Source organism: Lissotriton vulgaris, chromosome 3_1, assembly GCF_964263255.1.
Source record: "Lissotriton vulgaris chromosome 3_1, aLisVul1.2, whole genome shotgun sequence".
NCBI lineage: Eukaryota > Metazoa > Chordata > Amphibia > Caudata > Salamandridae > Lissotriton > Lissotriton vulgaris.
The window spans coordinates 18690085-18709687 of NC_141689.1; positions in this window are offsets into that span (position 1 = coordinate 18690085).

Consider the following 19603-nt stretch of genomic DNA (forward strand, 5'->3'; position numbering starts at 1 on the left):
TGTTGTTTCCGGTATGCCCACCATGCGCATATTGCATCTACAAGAGCGAGCTTCTAAGTCATCATTCTTGTCTCGTATGACTCCCAGCAGCTTATCCATATGGAGCAGTTGCTCCTTAGTTTCCGTCTGAAACTCATGGAACTCCACCTGTCGGTTTTCTAGACCATCCAACCTCGTCTCATGCACCGACACCTGAGTCTTCACTGTGTCAAGTTGTTGGGTCAGCGTATCCAACTTGGAGTCAATACTTTTGAGGCTCAAACGCATCTCTAGTAGCAGGGCCTTCACATCTTCGTCCCCTGCCCCGGACTGCATATCCATCTCCGCGCCGCCCTGCGCTCCCGCATCTGTTTTGTTTTGCCTGGTCAAACGCCTCGAGTCAAATGTGATCTTCGGCTGTTTAGGATCTTGTTTACCAATATTGACCTCAAAATGGGGTTTCACTCTGCAGTTTGTGCTGCCGTGAGTAAAGTCACATGTGAGGGAAGCACAAATCCCTATAGCACCACAGGCGCTCACCCTAGCAGCGTCGCTGCCCGCAGCAGATATTACAAGGCATAATACAAGTACATTTGTTCAAGTCCTCTGCAAATCAACGTTGACGTAGCGGGTTAGTGGCACACACTGGAGTTCCTTGGGGCTTCCACAACCTGTGTCCCACTCTGCAACGTTATGTATACGCAATATACTGCAAGCGCACCCTCAACCCCTACCGCCTCTCTCCACAATCAACCACTTTATTTCTTCAGCATGGATCAGGGTACCACCATCTCCTCACTTCCCACCATTCAGTGCCACTTGTGCCGCCTCTCCCAACAACAGCATTCACCTGGCAGGCTTCCAACGCAGACCAGCAGTGTCAAGCCAGATATCAGTATCCCATGGGTCAAGCCTAGATATAAGCTGTTCCACACATTCAATGTACCTCTCTGCCGCTCACACCCTGAGGACAGGAGACAGTGTGGCACCCCTTCACTGCTCACTATCAGGTTATGGTTCTATCTGCCACTCGATTCCAGTTTGGCTCTACTCCGTCGCGCGCTTCAATGTATACCGGCCGATCCCTTCATCCACCTTTCATCCACCGCGGGTCTTCCCCCTTAATCACCGGTCGTATCGGGGATACCGTGAACTCATAGCTGCGCCGTCTGCCAACATGCACAACCCGACTTCAGGATTCAGATCCACAGGGCGCTGCCATTTTGTTGAAAGTCAGGTACATACACTACAGTAGTTTCCAGCAACTACTTCCAAACGGCCCAAACTTTCCACTCGTATCAAAGTTATACTTGCACTGACCGAGTCGCAGGCATCTGGTTTCGCAGTCCGTCAGGTGTTTTTGGATGCTTTTCACAACCTCACGTAGTTGCGGCCTCCAGCCTCACTCTTCTCCCCAGGCTCGATTTTAGCAGCAATGCAGCGGTCCTCTGCCTCGGCTAGTGCAGCTCCTCCCGGTCTGGCCTCACTGTCCACAGAATCGTGTCTAGCAAGTCGCGTTTCTCACCACTTTTCTGTCAGTGCGTGCACAGCCTTCTCCCCCACCAGCCAAAGTTTACAACACGGCAGCAGTAGCTTTTCTTTCAGGATCGGAGGAGCTCGCTCAGAAGGTGGCCATCTTGCAGCGCGGCTAGCTACGCCCCCCACCCATCATTTATTGTTGCATCCTTTGCTGCCCATAAGGCCCGCAGCAGCTATCAGGCCACAGGCACATGTCAGCACCTGCTACATAGATATGTCAAGAAAGGGGTCCAAACTTTTTCAAAAGTAAGCCCTGTATCACTTTCCATGACATATAGGCCCCAAATCTTAACCCACCAAAGAGTCATCATCATCAAACATCGTTATTTCGGTTTTACAGTACAATAAAAGAAGTAAGCACATTAATCTTATATGACAATAAACAGGATAAAAGAGCCATGGTGGGGGTCACTAGGTCCTCCCACTGGAAAACAACCACTCGACTAGCTGCAAGGATACAGTGCTGCTCTAGCATTTAGAGGTGGTGTATTGTTCCATGTAGAGGCCCAAACCTACTTCAATGAGGGTATCACTGTCTTTGGGATTTTAAGCAGAAGAACTCTAACAGTATATATATATATATATATATATATATATATATATATATATATATATATATATATATATATATATATATATATAACAGCTGTGATAAAAAAATCTTCTTAAGGCATTTAAATGATCTACCCCTCCACAAAACCTCAAGTCAACCCTATCAATAGAGGTCCTTGAAGAGTGTGTCAAGAAGAGGTGGGATATTAAAAAGGAACATATCGGAGGGGTTCTGGGGGATGGATACTACGAGGTTTTGGAAGCTTCTGTGCCCATGAAAGACCTATAGTTTCAACAAGCTGTTGAAGTTTGGGTGACTCTTGAAGGGCCAAAGCCCTATTCCCACTGACTCTTTATAAAAATATGTTAAGCCGGACACCTCCCTATACTCATGTAGTGCAGCCTTAAGAGTGGCCATAAAGTCACTGGGAGAGGTCATAATCAAAGAGTATCGCAGACGAATATCATTATCTTTAACTGCCTGTCCCCCGAAGGGAGACCCTGTATGTGGGCCTTTGATTTGACCTTTTGTATAAGGGGTTTAATGCACAATACAAACAAAGAGGGAGTGACCCTGACAGGTTCCTCGACATAGACAGAAGATCACAGTTTTAATCCTTGTAGATACTGTTAAATGATTGCCCAGGATGTAAGATTTTAAAAGTGAACCTACAGTCACCTGGGTCAAACCCTTGGTCAAAATTGCCAGTTTACCTGGTCGAACATTCCCCCATCTAACAACAAGAGAAGCAGCTGCTTACCTTCATTCAGTAGCATTGACCATCAGTGGAATGTTATTCCCTGTCTGGCTTTGTCTAATAAAGTCATTCTGATAAGAAGAAACAAGCATGGGCCAAAACCCTGCTAGATTATCATTCTAGATCTTTGTAAATATTTTGATGTTTAAGAAGAAAATTGGTCTATATGATCCACATTGACCAGGAGGTTTAGATGGCTTCACAGTCGTAGAGCTCACAGTAATTGCATGCATCAGGTGTGAGCAGGTTAGCAGCAGCCAGCCACAGGTGAGCTGAACTCCTCCACCCATCCTTGGCCTGCAGGGATGGAGACAAAGCAGTGGCCAGGTAATTCTAGGTAATGGAGATTCAGGCATGAGCAGGCTGGCTTCCACAAAACCCAGCATGGATTGGGAATGGATGTCATTTACCAAATATTGTCAAAATGGCAGGAAGTCAGTATATGCATGAAGGGGAAGGTCCAGAAGCGTATTATGACAGTGGAAAGTCTCACAATTCAGCTCCCTGGTGGTGGGCACAAGAGCACTGGGAGCACGACGTGACAGGCTATATATATATATATATATATATATATATATATATATATATATATATATATATATATATATTCACTGAAAAAACCATAGGTTTCACACCAGTTATAGTTAGCTGGAAATGTTACTGACATAAAACCATTGAAATTCCACGTTATAGTTAGTTGGACTCACTATAACTTGCGCGCCTGCAATACACTGCTGATGACGTCACATATTACATCACTCATGACATGGTCAGTGACATCACTCATGACATTACTGATGACACCATCCTTGTGACAGAGTGACAGACCTCCTTTCAGTGTAATGTAACCCTTGAAACACATATTCAAAAATAGAAACTAACATTTTCAAAAAAATTGACATACCCATACCATATATAAAAACAGTGAGTTCAAACTATTCATCATATGATAGCGGGAAAAAAAAACACAATCTAAAAGATTGTGTTTTAAAAAACTCATATATCTACACTAATCTTTCATTCACTTACTTTTCCTTGAGGCCAAATAGTAGATTGTGAAGGTCCTTTTTGTTGGAAAATACTCTGCTGTTCTTTTAAATTTCCATTTCATCGACTTTCTATAAAAAAAGATCCAATAACATCTGAAATAATTCTCAACGTTTTCATTTTCCTCCTTGTGTTAAGTTATGACTCTTTGCTCATACCTACACCTTTCCTTACGGCCAAATAGTGTCAGATATATCAGTATGTTTTTAAATTTCTCAAATAAAACTCTGAAATTACTGTTTACCCGATGTTTTGAAAGAAAAGCTCATATGACATTTTCACAATGTTTAAATATTCATATTCCCTTTTTGGATCACTCATGTTCAACATTTCCTATAATACTGATATCACTTACTATGAGATCCACTTACAGTACCTATATGAGAACTGGATTTTTTAGGTTATGTTGATCACTTTTACTCACAATATAATTTTGCCCTGATGTTGTCGAAGGACCGTCATGATAAATAATAGCTACAGTTGCAAAGGTTCTTCCTGAAATTGATAACTGAGAAGCCACAAAATTTTTGATACAAGTTGACAATTTAGTTTCATCAGGTCTACATTGTTGGAACTCTAAAATGACATACTGACCATAAGTTTGTATAAATAATGTGGACAGCATTGGACACTTACATTGGGTACACACCATATTATGATCAGCTGCTTTAACTAGATTATTAAATGACACTGATTTGCAATCTGGTAAAGTCAAATATATAAATCTTTCAGTGTCTATTCTAGTAGTACTTGATAAACTACAATTGTCGCAGTCATGCTGCCATTGATAAGAAAGGCTAAAAAGATTTTCTACATCTACACCTTCATCTTCCAAAACACCAAACATATACATTAAAAATTCCTGACAATCCTGCTGAATGTTCTGTGAACATTTTTCTTGACCAGAACATATGTCTAAAATATTTCGAATTTCTGTTACACTTTCTATTTTTGCTCTATCACTGCTACATTTCTCAAACACAGAATTCAATAAACCGCACAATCTTTGATCCCGATTTTCAACAATCTGTTCTTGTAAAGTTTGAAGAAAAACTAACAACATTACCCACTACATTAGCATAGCAGTTGACACCAGAACTGTTTTCAAACTGAAATCCAACAACATTTTCATCAGAATACTTTTTTTTTCCGTTTTCAATTACATTTTTATCTACTTTTGTTTTTTTGCTACTACCTAACTGCAATTATTCTCATTTCTTCTTTTTCGGCCTACCACACGTTTTTCAAACAGAGGATATTGAGGCAAATGTGGAGCATACTCTTTTCTTAACCTGTTGTATTCTTTAACATAATCTAGATCTGCATAAATCTTTGTCTCATCACACTTAATCAAGTACAATCCTGATAAAGTTCTGACTCGTGATAATGCGCATATGCTATACCCTCTTAAAACACAGAACTTCCAATATTCACCAAAGCACTAGCTACACTTAAACCTTGAGATTTATGAATTGTCACCGCATATGCCAAACAAACAGGAAACTGTTTTTGGCGAACATATAAGTCTTTTACAAGCAAAAATCTAGCAGAACAATGACTGATTTTTTGCACTTGCTCAATGCCATCAAATTTAATTTTAAAAAATTCAATTCCATCTCTATTTCTATAATTCACAAAATCAACAACATGACCCATTTCTCCATTTACCAGACCTCTTTCAACATTTAAATTCCTTCTCAAAGTAATACGGCAATTTAAACACACATTCAGAGTCTTTTCAAAACCAGCTGTTTTAATGAATCCAATTTTGATTTCAAATTTTCTGACAAAATAATTGTTGCTCCCATTTGCTCAATTTTATCTATTGCTTCCAGTTTCACAATCTCTTCATTTTCTAACTTTAACATTTTGTTGTTGAAGATGGAACATTCTTGCAGAGTTAGCATCAAACATATCCCAGATTTGTTCTCAGTAATTTTCTTAAAAATATTCTCTGGAAGAATGTTTTCATTTGGATACGAATTTGAAATTAATCGTGCATGTAAAGCTTCTTTCCCATGCTCTCTTACTTTTCCGATTCTTACATCTTGTAGAATATTTTTATAATCTTCATCCTTTACCTGTCGCATATTTTGAAGCAGTTCTGCATATTTGAAATTTAACCATATATTAAGGTTTCCAATGCTTCCAAGGGACTTCCTGGTATCTTCACGCATGAGCATTTTTTAACACTGGTTGTCCTTTTACTGGAATCAACTGCAGTAGATCTCCAAAAACAATAATGTGTTTTCCTCCAAATAACACATCATACTCTGTTCTAAGAATTTCTTGCATTCTCAAATGCACAAATGCAAGCATTAGATTTGAAATCATGCTTACTTCATCAATGATAAGAAGTTTAATTTTCTTCAGGACTCTGGAAACTTCAGAGCACGCATCTCCAGATAACTTGTTGTAATGCAATTTATTATCATGCTCAACTGGCAGCATTAGTAAACGATTTAGAGTAATCCCTTTAATGTTATGTGCTGCCAGTCCAGTTGGAGCGGTTACAACACAAGACAGCGGTGATTCAGTCCTTTTCTGCAGATAAGTTGCAATTGCTTTAAATAGGAAAACCTTTTCCTGTTCCCTCTTCTCCACTTACGTACAGTCGGACAGGTTTAAATGATGTACATGAGCACTCTTTTTTTCTCATGTCTGAATCCATGTTCAATCTGTTCTGTGACTTAGTCATATATCTTTTTCTGCTTAACGTTTAGTTGCTTTACAAAATCTTCTAAGTTAACTACATCCTCTTGAGCTTGTTCCATAGCTCTTTCCACCTCATCCATGGCAGTGGCAGCTTCATTTTGGATAATTGGTCCTCCTAGTGGATCCTGCCTCAATGAAGTAGAACTCCGACTATCTTGAGAACTGTCTCTAGTAATCTCTTCAGCAATTGTGGCTTCTTGCTCTATTTCTTCGTTCAACATTTGCAGATATTTTGGAAAAACAGGACATTCTATGGTATCCTTGGTTGCATTAAAAGAATCTTCGTAACAGAGAAAATCTCCAAGTAGTTCCTCTTCTGTACGCCATGGCTTAAAGAGTTGCAAAAGAGCTAAATAGTAAAATTCTCTTTTGTCTGGAGATTCGCAACTCAATGTTCGATTATTAATCAAATGGCCTTTTCTCTGCTTCACTAGACATCCTTCATACCCAATGACAGCATATTTTCCATTATTGATATATTCTGTGATGTTCCTCTTATAACTATAGTTTTGCAGAACTTCATACAAACAAATGTTCTCAAGGTGAGTACTTCTATTTGGATAGTATGTATCCAACATGTTTGTCTTCAAAATATCTGTACTGTTTGGTTCTTTCTCCGCCAAATACTCAATTTCTTGTACAGATTTCAAAACTCAGTTTCGTGTTGCAGCAAGACCTAGACTCACCCAAATTATTGTTCTAGATTTGGCATAGAGACTTGCTGATGATAACCGATCAGAACATTCATATGCTCCAATTTCTCGATGCGATAACATCTTCAAACTGAAACTGTATAATTTTTTACTTACACTCTTTTCATGTGAAATGTCCTCCGACATTTCCTTCAGTTCTGTCTTTTCTTTTTTTGTGATGTTAGACGTCACATATCGAGCCACAGCAATAGAGTTGTCAGCAACGAACTGAATATCCAAGTTAGCATGCCACATGGACAAAATCACTGGGTTGTATTGATGATTTCCTCGTCACAGTATGTCGCAGAGAAGACATCAAATTATTTACTCTTTCTTTAGAAATCACTGGTCGTGGAAATGCGAAACAACATTTTGTGTAGAACTTGTCCTTGTTTCTGAATTTTTGACGACAGTACTTTCCACAACGATGGGATTGAAAGCGTAAAACTTGTTGCCTTAAATTGTTTTCTTCAGTAGTTTTTGGAACAGCACATGTTCAATGAAACTCATCACTGTGTCATCCGAATCAGTTCCAAATTTGGGTGCATCTTTAATCCATAAAAACATATGTATGTGAGGAGCACCTCTCGCTTGATACTCCTTCCTCCAAAAGAAATCCAAAACCTCTCCAAGGGGAGGACTTTTTTTTGTTGGTAATAAAAGACATCATAGCTTCAAATCTATGATTGAAATATCTGCATACATTCACGGGATCCAAAGAACACAGTTCTCCAGGTGTTTTGAATTCTATATTTTGTATGTTTCCATTTGCCTCTCGTACAAATTGAAGTAAGTCGTCCCATGCATACTCAGCACATCTAAGAGTGAGGAACCATGTAGGAGTTCCCAATGGCCTGATTCATCATTCTCCCGTTTTGCGAGCCCCTAATAGCGATTCATAGCGAATCGCTATTAAGGACTCGCAAAACGGGATTCATGTAGAAATTGCATAAAGAAATGCGATTCCTACATATTCCTTATTTGGGATTAGCAAATTGCTAATCGCAAATAAGGACTAACTCGCCATTCATTCCTATGGGCCAAAAGGCCCATAGGAATGAATGGGGAGTATTCCTTATTTGCGATTAGCAATTTGCTAATCGCAAATAAGATAGCGATTTGAAGGGTGCCAGGGGTGTCCAAAGGACACCCTGTAGCACCCCTCAAATGAAATTTTACACAGGTGTTGCACACACACATGTCCATAGGACATGTGTGTGTGTAACATGCAACTCAGTTTTCGCAATTTACCACGAGGTCTGACCTCGTGGTAAATTGCGGCCAGAAATTGCGAAATTGCGAATTCGCAAAATAAAATTGGATGATGAATTGCATTTAAGGAATCTCTATTTGAGATTCCTTAAATGTAATTCCTCGCAAAATTGCGAGATCGCAATTAGCGATTTGTACATTTGGGATGCTGAATCCCAAATGCAAAAATCGCACTCGCAAAGGGCCAGATTCTCAGAATCTGGCCCTTTGCGAGCGCAATTTTGTTTGATGAATCGGGCGGTAAGTTTCTTAGCATACATTTCAATTCCCCATGACGACAAAACCAATACTCGTTTGTACCACGCTGACATGCCATTAGATTGATTAGCTGAGATTCCAAAATACTGTCTTGCAGATTGACTTTCTCCATAAAGTCCCTCGCCGAAACATTTTGCAGATGTGCTCCACTTTTCAGTATATGGTTCACTGCATAAGGAATCCCAGACAAGTCACTTTCATACATAATTGAAACAAATACGGAATGCATTGACGAAACCTTGGATCTTCAGCATATAATCTTAAAGTCCGGTATTCAGCTGCAGGAATTTGAACTGGTCGATTGTCATATCGTCCACCTCGACCTGTTGGAAATAACTGTGGAAAACAACGAGCTTCCAAACTTTCTTCCCATACACTAATGGGACTTCCTTTTGCTGCTTTCATTTGAAACAAGTTAATTGCATTCCCCATTACTTCTTTGGAATGCAAAGGATGAACAGTATAATGTTCATATATTTCTTCACTTCTAGACACATCAACTTTTTCAATTTGGCCAACTGAACAATCACTGTCTTCTTCTGCAACTGTTTCCTCTGCTCCAACACATACATGTTTGTAGTACTCATTGTTTTTGACCAAATACAACGTTGCCTTTTTGACTTTCCTAACATGCACTAAATCTTGCCAGATTTTTTTACTCTTTGTCGGAACCCCATTAACTAGAATAACCAGAGGATCCTCTTCTACTCTTTCTACACCAATTGTATCAATATTTTTCTTGACATCTAGAGGCAAATAAACAACTCTTCCCTTGAATCCTCTTTGTAAATCTGAAGGTGGCAATTTCCCTATCTTAGGCTCCATGCGAACAATAGCCTGAAAAAAGGATGGACACATAGAATCAAAATAGATTCATAAGTATTTAAATCCATCAATTCAGAAGGAATATCTACCAACTGAAGATTATTATGAACAGCTCTAGCAGGCATTCTGTTTTCATTTAGTTTTTTAAAACAATAATTACAAATACGCTGATCAGAACTCAAATCAAAAGAATTCTCTACCAACAAATAAGTTACAAAATCCTGCCATTCACTATTGTTTTCCATTTCAGTTTTTGCATATCAATCAACTAACCTAATCTGAATCTTATAATGAGTCCGTCGACAACACACACAAGTAAAATTAGGCCTTTCACTTGATTTAACCTTAAACTTGGTAATTTCCTCGTCAAACTTTTCTGTACTTAAAATCTGTACATTGCGTTCCACATTACCATCTATTACTATATCCATTTCTACACTGTCCTCTTTGTCCCCAAAATAACAAAACTCAATTTCTTCACAAATTCTCTTCACATCTAATTCAGATCAATAAAAAAGAGCACTGTTTAACTGTTTAAGCTTAAGTGCTGGACTTTTTGCATAATACAACCTTCTCACTAATTTCCTCACTTTATTATGATGCACTGCTAACATCCTAAAATGATGAAAAACACTCTGGCATACTTTTCTAGAAAGACAAGCCAGTGAATGCCCATGCAAACCTGTGTTTTCTCTCACTCTGCTAGGATCTAACTCTTGCAAGATCTTCATTTTATGTTTTACACTTTTCTTACTATGTGTACGTAAGAAATTACGAAGCAAATCGATTGAATCCTGTCGCACACTGCAAATACTACTACACTTCCATGTGTACACTGGACCCTTAGAACGTCTGTCTAAAACTTCATCAGCTAAAACCTCTTCTGCATCTCTAGAAACAAGTTTCTCTTTTTCCATCAGACAACCGTCTTTCACCTCATATGCTCGACCACTGGTGTCAATTGCATGCACCAAATCATTCTCCTGGAATTAACTCTCCTCATTAAAAAATGGCTCAGAACTTGAACTTTGCATCCATTCTCCTGAAAATACTTCACAAAAATTAGTCTGATTAATTATTCTTTTCCATCTACTGTTCGATTTGAAAACATCAATTGCCTTGTTAAGTATCCTAATTCTATTGATTACTAAAATAAATATTTTTTTCTTAACTTCGAAAGCCTGATCAACAATCTTCTCTACACTTTTCTTTTTCTTGTAGAAAGCAGATCCTTGTTTACCTTTCGTCATATTTTTTAACAAACTTAAAAACTACCCTATTACGAAACATTCGTCTATGAATGTCCCTAAATTGGTTTTGTCATCTATTACTATACATACTGTTCTCTCCTGGTCCAGTAGTAACACTTTTGGGGGGGCCTCTCCTTCCTTTTCAAATTTGCTCTCTCCTTCTGTATATTCTCTTTCTCATTAACATTTTTTTTTGCTCTACATATATTCCGAAAAAAAGACTTAGTTGTCTTACCAGGAGCTTTTTTTGTGTTTTTTAAGTACTTGTTGTAGAGGAGTGCTTTAATTCCGTTGCTGTTTTTGTTTTTTTCCGTATGGCATCTTTCCTTCTCCTCTGCCTTGAAGGCATATTTCCAAAACTTTTGAATTGTTGATATCAATCTGTGGTAAAGAAAATAATAACACATGATAGACCACTATTAGCAAACAACAAAGGAATGACAATAAGCAAACGATATAAACACTAGTTTACAACACATCTAAGTTTATATCACAGCAACTATATAACTAGGAGTAAGACAGACAAAAACAGCTAGACGGAGTAACAAAAAGAGACAGACAGGGTCAGACAAAGAAACAGGTAGAGGGAGTAAAACATAGAGAAGGAGTAAGACAGAGAGAGTGTATAATATGGTGTAAGACAAAGAAAGGATGTAATATGGAGAGGAAGTAAGTCAAAGAAAGGGAGAAAAAGAGTAAATCAGAAAAAGGGTGTAACAGGGTGTAAGACAGAGAGAGGGAGTTAGAAAGGAAGAGGATGTAAAAGAGACTTAAACAGAGAGAGCCTGCTTGGTAAAGAAATGTTGATGCATAAAGGAATTGTATTTTGAAAATAAGTGACATTTCAGTAGTGTAATAAAATACTTGTACATATGACCTGTTCTTTGTTTTTTTAATGTTATTTAAAAAAAGATTTACAGCACAGTAATTAGTTTTACATTATTCACAATGTTTATATACTGTGTACATGATTGCACATTTTACCTGTGTTTCCTCAGATTAGGAAGCAGTTTGTGCAGATGAGGTGAGGCCTGTCCAGAAGCGCAGATGAGGTGAAGCCTGTCCAGGGGAGAAGAGATGGTGAGGCCTGTCTCTAAGAATGCAGTCGACTGGATTTCACGAGGCCTCTACCCCACTGCATTCTTTAACACAAGCCTCACCTCCTTTGCACCCCTGGACAAGCTTCTAACCCACTACACTCTTGAACACAGGCCTCACCTCGTCTGCACACCTGTACAAGCCTCACCTAATCTACAACCCTAAACAGGCTTCACCTCATCTGCACCCCTGGACAGGCCTCACCTCATCTACACTATGTATTCCTTCTCAAAAATGTAAAAACCATTCATTTGCCCCAAAATCATTTTTTTGCATTACATTTAAGAAATACAGCACAGGTCCTGTGTACAAGCATTCCATGTCACTAGAGACACTTCTCAATTTTACATAATGCAATTCCCCTATGCTGCAAAACCTATTTACCAAGCATTATCCAAAAACATGACACAAACCAACCAGAAAGAAGCTCAATCTGCATCCTAATCTGAGGCAACGCAGGTGAGATCATTCTAAAAGGTTCAAATATATTTATTTAATGAGGCAAACACTATCAATTCTGTCTCAAAAATATAAAAGCCATTCATTTACCCGAAAATCGTTTTTTAAATAACATTTTACAAACACAGCACAGGTCCTATGAACAAGCATTCCATGTCACTAGTGAAACTTCTCAATTTTACATAAAGCAATTCCTCTATGCAGCAACATCTATTTACTAGATTAGGAAGCACATTAAGCTTTTCATTCTTCCTTTGTGTCATATTTCTTGATAATACTTGGTAAAGAAATGTTAGTGCATAGAGAAATTGTATTTTGTAAAAAAGTGAGGTTTCAGTAGTGTAATGAAATACTTGTACATATGACCTATGCTCTGTTTTTTAAATGTTATGTAAAAATTGATTTACAGCACATGAATTGGTTTTACATTATTCACAAGGTTTATATACTGTGTACATGATTGCACGTTTCACCTGTGTTTCCTCAGATTAGGAAGCAGATTGTGCAGATGAGGTGAGGCCTGTCCAGAAGCGTAGAAGAGGTGAGGCCTGTCCAGGGGAGCAAAGGTGGTGAGGCCTGTGTCTAAGAATGCAGTGGACTGGACTTCATGAAGCCTCTCCCCCACTGCATTCTTAGACACAGGCCTCACCTCCTTTGCACCCCAGGAAAGGCTTCTCTCCCACTACACTCTTGAACACAAGCCTCGCCTCCTCTACAACCCTGAACAGGCTTCACCTCATCTGCACCCCTGGACAGGCCTCACCTCACCCACACCCCTGGATAGGCCTCACCTCATCTACTCTATTTATTCCTTCTCAAAAACTATAAAAAACATTCATTTGCCCCAAAATCATTTTTCGCATCACATTTAAGAAACACAGCACAGGTCCTATGTACAAGCAGACAATTTCACTACTGAAACCTCACTATTTCACAAAAGACAATTCCTCTATCTTGCATATGTTAATATCAAGCATTTACAAAAAACATGCCACAAACCAACAAGAAAGAATCTCAATCTGCTTCCTAATTTGAGGCAACGCAGGTGAGATCATTCTAAAAGGTTCAAATATATTTATTTAATGAGGCAAATACTATCAATTGTGTCTCAAAAATATAAAAGCCATTCATTTACCTGAAAATCGTTTTTTAAATAACATTTTACAAACACAGCACAGGTCCTATGTACAAGCATTCCATGTCACTAGTGAAACTTCTCAATTTTACATAATGCAATTCCTCTATGCAGCAAAGTCCATTTACCAAGCATTATCAATAAACATGATACAAACCAACCAGAAAGAAGCTCAATCTGCATCCTAATCTGAGGTAATGCAAGTGACATAACTGTAAAAGGTTCAAATACATTTATTTAATGAGGCAAACACTATTAATTCCTTCTCAAATATATAAAACCCATTCATTTACCCCAAAATTGTTTTTTAAATAACATTTTAGAAACACAGCACAGGTCCTATGTACAAGCTTTCAAATTCACTACTGAAACGTCACTATTTCACAAAAGACAATTCCTCTATCTTGCATATGTTGATATCAAGCATTTCCAAAAAACATGCCACAAACTAACAAGAAAGAATCTAAATCTGCTTCCTAATTTGAGGTAACACAGGTGACATCATTCTAAAAGGTTCAAATATTTTTATGTAATGAAGCAAACACTATTAATTCCTTCTCAAAAATATAAAAGCCATCCATTTACCCCAAAATCGTTTTTTAAATAACATTTTACAATCACAGCACAGGTTCTATGTACAAGCATTCCATGTCACTAGTGAAACTTCTCAATTTTACAAAAAGCAATTCCTCTATGCAGCAAAATCTATTTACTAGATTAGGAAGCACATTAAGCTTTTTATTCCGTTGTGTCATATTTCTTGATAATACTTGGTAAAGAAATGTTAGTGCATAGAGAAATTGTATTTTGTAAAAAAGTGAGGTTTCAGTAGTGTAATGAAATACTTGTACATATGACCTATGCTCTGTTTTTTAAATGTTATGTAAAAATTGATTTACAGCACATGAATTGGTTTTACATTATTCACAAGGTTTATATACTGTGTACATGATTGCACGTTTCACCTGTGTTTCCTCAGATTAGGAAGCAGATTGTGCAGATGAGGTGAGGCCTGTCCAGAAGCGTAGAGGAGGTGAGGCCTGTCCAGGGGAGCAGAGGTGGTGAGGCCTGTGTCTAAGAATGCAGTGGACTGGACTTCATGAGGCCTCTCCTCCACTGCATTCTTAGACACAGGCCTCACCTCCTTTGCACCCCAGGAAAGGCTTCTCTCCCACTACACTCTTGAACACAAGCCTCGCCTCCTCTACAACCCTGAACAGGCTTCACCTCATCTGCACCCCTGGACAGGCCTCACCTCATCCACACCCCTGGATAGGCCTCACCTCATCTACACTATTTATTCCTTCTCAAAAACTATAAAAACCATTCATTTGCCCCAAAATCATTTTTCGCATCACATTTAAGAAACACAGCACAGGTCCTATGTACAAGCAGACAATTTCACTACTGAAACCTCACTATTTCACAAAAGACAATTCCTCTATCTTGCATATGTTAATATCAAGCATTTACAAAAAACATGCCACAAACCAACAAGAAAGAATCTCAATCTGCTTCCTAATTTGAGGCAACGCATGTGAGATCATTCTAAAAGGTTCAAATATATTTATTTAATGAGGCAAACACTATCAATTCTGTCTCAAAAATATAAAAGCCATTCATTTACCTGAAAATCGTTTTTTAAATAACATTTTACAAACACAGCACAGGTCCTATGTACAAGCATTCCATGTCACTAGTGAAACTTCTCAATTTTACATAATGCAATTCCTCTATGCAGCAAAGTCCATTTACCAAGCATTATCAATAAACATGATACAAACCAACCAGAAAGAAGCTCAATCTGCATCCTAATCTGAGGTAATGCAAGTGACATAACTGTAAAAGGTTCAAATATATTTATTTAATGAGGCAAACACTATTAATTCCTTCTCAAATATATAAAACCCATTCATTTACCCCAAAATTGTTTTTTAAATAACATTTTAGAAACACAGCACAGGTCCTATGTACAAGCTTTCAATTTCACTACTGAAACGTCACTATTTCACAAAAGACAATTCCTCTATCTTGCATATGTTGATATCAAGCATTTCCAAAAAACATGCCACAAACCAACAAGAAAGAATCTAAATCTGCTTCCTAATTTGAGGTAACACAGGTGACATCATTCTAAAAGGTTCAAATATTTTTATTTAATGAAGCAAACACTATTAATTCCTTCTCAAAAATATAAAAGCCATCCATTTACCCCAAAATCGTTTTTTAAATAACATTTTACAATCACAGCACAGGTTCTATGTACAAGCATTCCATGTCACTAGTGAAACTTCTCAATTTTACATAATGCAATTCCTCTATGCAGCAAAATCTATCTACCAAGCATTATCAAAAAACATGATACAAACCAACAAGAAAGAAGCTCAATCTGCTAACTAATCTGAGGTAATGCAAGTGACATCATTGTAAAAGGTTCAAATATATTTATTTAATTAGGCAAACACTATTAATTCCTTCTCGAAAATATAAAAACCATTCATTTACCCCAAAATCGTTTTTTAAATAACATTTTAGAATCACCGCACAGGTCCCATGTACAAGCATTCAATTTCACTACTGAAACTTCACTATTTCGGAAAAGACAATTCCTCTATCTTGCATATGTTGATATCAAGCATTTCTAAAAAACATGCCAAAAACCAACAAGAAAGAATCTCAATCTGCTCCCTAATCTGGGGTAATGCAAGTGACATCATTGTAAAAGGTTCAAATATATTTATTTAATGAGGCAAACACTATTAATTCCTTCTCAAAAATATAAAAACCATTCATTTAGCCCAAAATCATTTTTTAAATACCATTTTAGAAACACAGCACAGGTCCTATTTACAAGCATTTAATTTCACTACTGAAACTTCACTATTTCACAAAAGACAATGCCTCTAGGCAGCAAAATGTTTTAACCAAGCATTATCAAAAACATGACACAAAGCAACATTAAAAAAACACAATCTGCTTCCAAATCTTTTCCATAGAGCATACAAGTCTCTATCTAAATTAAATGAATCATTACTTACCTTTACAAATGCTTTGGGAGATTGAGAACAGTGTCAGACACACACCAATTTTTCTTTAGCAGAGCAAAAGGTATGCACTCAAGACACTGCAACCATGACTGGCACATAAAACCTCTAATTCTACACACATTTGCCTCATTTTAACCAATCAAAACTCTTCACTCACTATTTTCAAACCAACACCCTTCCCCCCTTAGACCTTTGTACCTGTTACCATAGCAACTCCCTCCTTACTGAACTCTCAGGTTCAAAAGTTTATTCTACAATGTTGCAAATGAAGTCAGCAAGGATGTTTGACCTCTCAATACACCAGCCTTCTGGTGCAATATTTCTTTAATTGACTTTTTCTTAACCATTCAAATTGCTTCTTTCACAAAACACAACCATGCACCCTAACTTTTAGTTTTCAACTATCTAAATCCACCAATCATTGCTTGTGATTCAAGAGCAGTGAAACTCCACAATTATTTTTTTGTAAACTCCTACTGTTCCAACTGCCATTTCATTCCCACACTTCATCTGACTGCACCAGAACCTTCTCTCTCCATGTATTCTGTTTGGATTATTGGACATAGCTACATCCACTGGGCTCAAAGGTATGCAGCTAGCAGAACTTTTCACAACCTTGATTTATCAAATGTGGAAATCAAGTGGATTGGCCAGAGAGGATTGAGATGTCACCAATTGATACCATTGGTAAATACCTTTTTGCATCTGCCAAACCCTGACCTCTTAATAGTGCACTGTGGCGGAAATGACTTGGGCACTTTAACTGGGGTAGGTCTGGAAATGCTTTTAAAGGACACCTTTGGTCAATTGATGACACTTTTTCCACAAACTGCCTTGGTATATTCCAATATATGTCAAAGAGAGAAATGAAACTGGTCCAAACAATTTTGTCCACAATTTGAGAAAGCACGGAAACGTGAATACATCTGTTTCTGCTTACATGAGAGACTATGGAATGGGTTCAATATACAACAATAACTTGCGTTACAACATGCAAGATATCTACAGAGGAGATAGTGTGTACTTCTCACATGAGGGGAATAGAATATTCCTCCTGAATTTAAGACTGTGCATTGGAACCTACTTGTAGGTACCTAAATCAGACACAGAACCTAAAAGCTCTTTTCAGGGCTACCCTACTTTTGATCACTCTAAATTATTATTTCACTCTAACTTTTTTCACTATTTTTCACCAAAGTACGCTCCCCGGTGCGCGTACCGGGCGCTCCCCCGCGAAATTCTTTTTAAAAAATCATTTTTTTTGGCCTATATAGGCCTCCCAAGCCACCCTCAGAAAACCTAGGGGATCAGGGGCTGTCTACCGTGCCCCCTTCTACCCATTCCCAACGTTGTTTGTCCTCCATCTTGTGTCTCAATTGTACCGAAACACAAGATGGCGGACTCCGCTAGCGCTCCCGGTGCGCGTACCGGAGCGCGCACCGGTAATCGCTCCCTAAAAAAATGTGGGAAGTTAATTTTAATAAAAACCACAGGAGACACTTTCACCAAATATAGAATAGGCCCTACTACATAGCAGTCCCTACCATTTTCACAAATTTGGTGGTATTCCATTGAGCCATTTAGGCTTTAGCCCTGTCTAAATATCCTGAGGTAAATTACATGACAAAAACACTTATGAAAGTGTTGGAATTTACAACCAATTAAAATGTTACTTACATTTTGTACTTTTATGTGCTGACATTTGATTGGTTAAGTACATGAATACATTTGAAAAATGAGAGGGAAACACGGCCATTTTGAATAATACTACCTGAGGTACATTTTGAAAGATTTTACACAGAAAACTTCAACTACTTTGAAAAAGGTAAGTTGTTAATTTGGAAGGGGAACAATGTTGTGCACTTTAAGTTATTTTGGGAAAACGTTTTCTGATAGTTATATACTGTCCCTCTGTAAAAGTTAGAGATTGAGATTCCCTACTCTATTATAATTATTGATTGAGCTAGGCTTCTCTGGTATAATTATGAATTTACTTATGCTTCATCACATGCACTTTTTAATAGTTCTACTTCGTGCCTGAAACCATACACTGCTCAAAAATTACTTCACTGTTAAAAACTCAGAAGTACTTGTCTGAACTTAAACCCAACCGTACCCTAACTCTACTGATATAGTTATTTTTTATGCAATTTACAGCACGAAAATGGAAGGAAAACAAGACAAAATTATTATTTCTTTCGAAGTTGTTGTTGAGAACAATCCTGAGGAAGATATGGATGATTTGGACTTCATGTATCAGTCACTGGACCAACAATTACTTGACATTGTTGAAACAATAGAATCATTGAATCAAAATGAGGACATTCCAGATGATCTAATGTTAGAAGTTCTTTTAAATTTTGAAAAATTACAACAATAAATTTATATTTAGTAATTAAAAATTATTTGAGACATTATACATTATTATATGTAATTTATGAAATAGTACCAAAATTATTATAATACAAAGTGATACTTACTGTGCAACTTTTTTGTGTTACATAGTAAGTTTACTCATAGTTACTATATTATCTCCAATGTGTATTTTACATCTCTTTTTCATCATAAGGGAGCAGGATAGACTACCCCTGATCCCCTAGGACGTCTCAGGGAGTGCTTAAAGTATCTGTTTCTGCTTTCCTGACAGACTATGGTATGGATTCCATATACCACAATAACTTCTGTAACAACATGCAAGATATCTACAGAGCAGACTGCATTGGTACCTACATGTAGGTACTTAAATAAAAATAAAAAAAAACAACAAAAGAACATTTTTTTAAAACAACTACTTTTTTTTAAAACTGTCATTCTTTTTCCCCGTGGTACGCTCCCCGGAGCGCGTATCGGGCGCTCCCCCCCCGCGAAAACAAAAAAAAAGTCATAATTTTGTTTTGCCCCACAGGGCTCTTTTATGGCCCCCACATCAAACCTAGGTGGTCAGGGAGGGTCTACCCTGCCCCCTTTTGGTCATTTC